Raw genomic sequence first — 5,931 nt, forward strand, 5'->3', positions numbered from 1 at the left:
GTTTTGTATTGATTTTGGGGATTTTAAAAAAAATAGTATTGGGTGATGGTGATGGCCGGTGGATTGTTGTTGGTGGTGGTGGGCTATGCTTGTGTATGGTGGTGGATTTGGGCAGTTTTTTTTTTTTTTTTTTTTTTTTTTGGGTTGTGGATTCCGTGTGATTATGGGTGGTGGTGGTGGTGGAGTTGGGTTGATTCCATGTGATTTGGGTTGTATAAATAGAGTTGATTCATCTCTTTATTTTTATTTTTTTTAGAGTTTTGTGTTGATTTTGGGGATTTTTTTTTGAAGTAGTATTGGGTGGTGGTGGCAGGTTGTACTTGTGGGTGGTGGTGGCGGGCTGTGCTTGTGTATGGTTGTGGGTTTGATACAGTTCTATGCTTGTGTCTATGTATGGTGGTGGTTTTTTATTTTGTATTTTTTTTTTTATATTGATGGTTTTTTTTAAATATTATTTTAATGTATAGAATTGAAAAATAGAAGATGTGATGAATGGTGAATTGTAAAATGGTGTGTTAAAATATTAAAGTATGTTTTTTGATGTGTCAAAATGGCATATTTATAGAACACCTAATGGAAATGCTCTAATGATGATTATCAACAAAACCTCAATTTGAAAGTGACCCATTTTTTGATGCACACTATACTATTCTTATATTCATGTCTGCTTAATTTATTCTGTTTTCTGAAGTGTACTTGATGATTAGTGTTTGTTTGAGAGAACTTATTTTCATTGGCTTTGTGTATATGGATTAACTTTTTATTGAAAAATTGATTGATTATTACCTAGAAAAGAGTAAGGCTTTAAAAAGTTGTACATAAGTAAGTTAATGAGCTAAAAAATTTGTAGCTTACTCTGCATTTTTTGGGTGCTTTCCTTGTTATCTGAATCCCTACCACCCTTTCTTCATCTCAATCATTTCCAAAATAGTTTGCACCAAACAAACCTCTAACCCCGTTTCTACTAATTCTACCATGATAAATAACTACTCAATAGCAAGTTCAAGTTAGATCAATTGGTGGTTTTTTTTAATCAAATAAGAGACCATGGGCAAAATGCAATGAGTGGATGGCATCATGCAAAATGGGTGCATATTGTAGTTCAATTGACACTTCTTAGTGTTTTCAACCTAAATATCTAAGGTTTGAATCCTCACACCCCTAACTATCGATGTAAAAAATAAAAAATAAAAATTTTACTTGTTAAGTTCAAGACCTTATATGGGCCAACCATATCCAACCTAATTATGTGGGCCTAATATGCTGCCTTAGTAAATTGAACAAAAATTCCTTCTTGAAAAGCCCATCACTTTGTCATAAAATTGAATTAAATCACAGAGTTGAATGTCGAAAACAAGGCCATAGTTGTTGTTTCTGGTGAATGTTGATTGTAACAAGTACAAACAGGAACGGAGCCAGAACTTGAAGTTAAAGGGGGCAGTTTTGCTGTTAGTTGTGTGCGGTGGCTCTAACTTCCGGCTTAGTTGCTTAATAGCTAATGAGGGTTTTTTGTGTGTGTGTGTGTGTGTGTGTGTGTGTGTGTGCGTGTGTTTTTATGTGTGCATCCAGGTATGGACAAAAATATTTTGTTTAAAATTTTTTTAAGGGTCAAGTTGTTTGTTTTAGGTAAAATTGGTTTATTGAGTTTAATTGTTTTTAGCTTTACTATTGGTAATTTTTGTTGTTGAATAATTTTTGTGGGCTTGTTTATTTTGCTTTAGATTTTAGATCTGGTCTTTAAAAGGAGGAAAATGCTAGAATTACAAACTTTTTTTTACAAATTATTAATGTGGTGAGTGGTTATTAGTAAGTAAAAATGCGATGTAAGTGATGGACCCAAATGCAAACTAATAAAAGTTTACTCCCACAACAATTTGTAAAAATGTTATAGAAAATTTTGTGGCTAGAGTAGTAATCCTAAAAGAATCAATAATAATATTAAGGGGGGCAAAGTGTGATTTTATAGAACAAAATTACTAAAATTGGTGACTATGTATATATTAATTAAAAAAAAAAGGGGGGGGGGGGGGGGGGGCATTGCCCCCCCAAGTCCAAGTCTCCCTCTGTCCCTGAGTACAAAGAACACAAAAGGTTTTACGTAGGGAACTACATTGTCATTCATTTGTGCTATATTATAACAAGAGTTTAAAAAAGTAACATCATATTCTATGATAAATGAAATATAAATCTAAAATAAAATAAAATTATAATACCTTCTTGAAGTGGTTGATTTAAGTCAAAACAATTTTTTGGGAGCAAAGTAGTGAGTCTCACTTGCAATTACATTCACATCCATTAGTAGTATAATATACACATATTAAAAATAAAAATTAACATCATATTAATTTTAACATATTTTTTTTAAAAAATAAATATGAATCAAATAAAATACTATGACGGTATGGTGGTACCTTGTTTAATAATTCCTCAATCCTTTATTGGCATTTCTTCATCTCTTTGATATTGGTAAAGAGGAAGAAAGTGAGTTTGATATTGGTAAAGTGAAAGAAAGTGGATAGTAAAATATTGGTAAAATAAGATTTGGTGGAAAATAAAAAGTGAAATGGAGGAAAATGTGTTAAAAGAACAGTTTTAATTGTCTAAAGAGTAACATTTATTCATGTTAGTCGTGTTCCTTTGGATTTTTTTTTCAAAATAACACTGATTTTCAAACAATTTTGTTAGTTAGCACGTTTTCAAAACTATTTAAGAAACTAACATCTCGAGTGTAATAAACTTGATTTTGGAATGCTAAACTCGAGTCCATCATACTCATTTTTTGTCAAATTGAAATCGAGCCTTGCAGACTCGATTTTGGTACTCACTCAACAAAAACAAAAACAGCGAAGAGAAACAACCAAAAAATCTTCTTCTCAAACAATCAAACACAACAACCCATTTCCAAAAACTCTTCTTCTCCAACAATGAAACACAACAACCAAAGAGAAACAACGAAATCAACAAACCCAAGCAAACCCAAGACCCACCTGGGGTTTTGCTCAGATCAGATTGGACCTGGGTTTTGTTGGGATCAGATCAGAACTGTGAGGAAGGTTTTGCTGGAGTTGATTGGATCGGATCGGTGGTTCTCTCTCACTTTGTCTTGTTCCATATCTTTCGTTCCCCATCGAAGCTTACCTGGGTTTTGCTTGGATTGGATCGGACCTGGGTTTTGTTGGAGTTTGTTGAAGGTAAGAACTGAAGTTGAATTCTGAAATTTAAATGAAATCGAGTCCAACGGGCTCGAGTTCTATGATGGTCCAATGTTGAAATCGAGTTCATTGTACTTGATTTAGAACACCGAAATTGAGTTTATTGCACTCGAGATGTTAGTTTCTTAAATAGTTTTGAAAACATGGTAACTAACAAAATTGTTTGAAAATAAGTGTTATTTTGGAAAAAAAAAATCTTGTTCCTCTTTCTCATTCATTTATCACAATTTTCTATTAAAAAAGAAGATATCAAGATATCCAATTGGTCTTTTGAGATAAACAGGATAATAAGAGAACGAATTGTCTGGTGTATCATCATAAGTTTAAATCGTAATGCAAAAATCTCTTGTGGTGTTGCATAACCGAAGATCAAATGGGCTCTGAAGATAAGATCGTGCTACAAGTCGTTTCATGAAAAAAAGGAATGATCTGGCAATCGTGGCTGAACCATCTATCCTTCCTCAGTGAGTCATATCAGAGAACTCTAAATAAAACCAAAAAAACAGAATAATAATGATGAAGATGATGATAATGAAATCTTTAATCACTTATTCTCCAATCACTCCTGCATTTCTTCTCCGCACTTTATTAAACCCTAAATCTCTCTGCTCACAGCCACAATTTCTCAATAAACCGAATCCCAATCCCACTTTAGAATTCCAATCCGAACCCATTTCTCAAACCCATGTCATAAACACCCTCCTCACCCACAAGAACAACTCAAGATCGGCTTTCAATCACTTCAAAAAGGTTGAGAAAAAGGCACTTCATCCAAAACTTTTAGGGAAAAACACTTTCCTCTTTAACATTTTTTTTTTTTTTTTTTTTTTGAGAAACTTCCTCTTTAACATTTGATTGACCAAACTTTCTTCAATTAATATTAAAAATATTGTGTACTAACGTGCCTTTTGCTTAAAGGCATGTTTCAAAACTTATCTTATATTTTAGAATTAAAATTCATTATTTTTAATTTTTAATTAAACTGCATTTTAAAATATTAAGCATGAATTTTGCATTTTATTTTTTCTTCTTTTTATTTCAATGGATTTGTGGAAAGATTTGTTGTTGCAAGTGTTTTGGTGCCGGATAAATTTTGCATTTTTTATTTTAAATTTATCAATTATTTTTTTACTAACCATGTTTAAACTTTTGTAAATAAATTTTTATAGAAATTTATAGTATTTCGTTATTAATATAATAAAAAGGGGAGAGTGTTAGTTTCTTCAAACTCTAAGAGAGGAGAGTGTCTTTTCTCTTCAAGTTTTGAGTGTAGTGTCATTCTCCAAAATCTGAAGAAATATAAGAGTAATTACCTCATTTTAAAATTAAAACACAATTTTATTATTTCAGAAATATAAGTTATTAATTATAACTCCATTCATGTATCAAAATATGATTTTAGTTAGAGTTTTTATGGGAATGTGTAACTATGGCGTGTGGAATAATGAGTAGATCGTCAACTTAATATTATATATGCTCTTTTATTTAGTTATTAAATTTAAAGGGTTTATCTAGCTGTGACGAATTAATTAATACTCTCCTCCTCCTCCTCCTCCTCCTAATAAGATATATAGCTAGGTAGGCTAGGATAGCTCAAGTAGGATCGATGCCATTAATTTGGAGTTAGTTTTCAAAGACAAAGACAGAGACAACTTGTTTTATCCCAAACGATATATGCAAAGTCTCAAACTGGTATACTTGTTTTTTGACGAAAAACTAGTCTACTTGTTTGTTACTAGTCCACACAACACAATTATAATTATATTGTATTACATTACATTACATAGCCTAATCCAATAGTCCTGTAGAGATAGAGATAAAGACAGAGATCTTTTCTGCAGCGATATATATAGATAGGCCTAAATTATTAATTAATTAAGATGATGAAGGTACGTAACGTAACGTAGGGCCATTAATTGATTAGCAGAGCTAGTGAAGTTTCTGTCATTACCATGAGTGATACCAAAATGAAGCTTTCTTTCTGAGAATGAGATGTGGGATCCATTTGATTTAAATTTAATAAGATGCTTTTCCAGATTCCAGCCCTCTCCTCTCTCTGCTTTCCGTTTATATTATTCATGTAGTCGCCATCGACATGATAGTCATGGGACCTCTCAAGGTCGGCCTTAGACATTATGGGACCTATGACGAGAATTAAAAATAAAGCATTTTTTATACTTATATATTAATTCAATTAATATTTATTTAATATTTTTATATTATAATATATTTCATTTAAAATCTATTTTCCTTGCCTTTAGAGATGCAAATTGACTAATTAAATTTTTGTATTCAAGTTCTTCCAACATCTCCTTTTCAATCGATAATATAGCTAATCCACTTAATCTCTCCAGTAGACATTTCTAATCAAACAATATATTTATAAAGACTAAAATAAAAAATAACTTTCAAGTGTAGAGCAAATGAGAAATAGAACCTGATTTATATAAAAAGTATTATTGTAGTTTCACCGAACAATAACAAGTTTTTAGCAATCTTAACCTGTATAAATAAAGACTTATTCAATATATTACCACTAACTAAAAAATATATATAAAAAAACACAAGATTAAAATTTAAAATAAAAAAATTAAGTACAAGCATAACAAAAATTTAAGCACAGCCATAACACAAGGCTTATTAATAAGATCCACCCACAAAAAAACACAAAACAAATCCTATCTATAACAAGGGAGTCAAATTCGTACCCGAAGCCATT

Source organism: Quercus lobata, chromosome 2 (genome assembly GCF_001633185.2).
Source record: "Quercus lobata isolate SW786 chromosome 2, ValleyOak3.0 Primary Assembly, whole genome shotgun sequence".
Classification (NCBI taxonomy): Eukaryota; Viridiplantae; Streptophyta; class Magnoliopsida; order Fagales; family Fagaceae; genus Quercus; species Quercus lobata.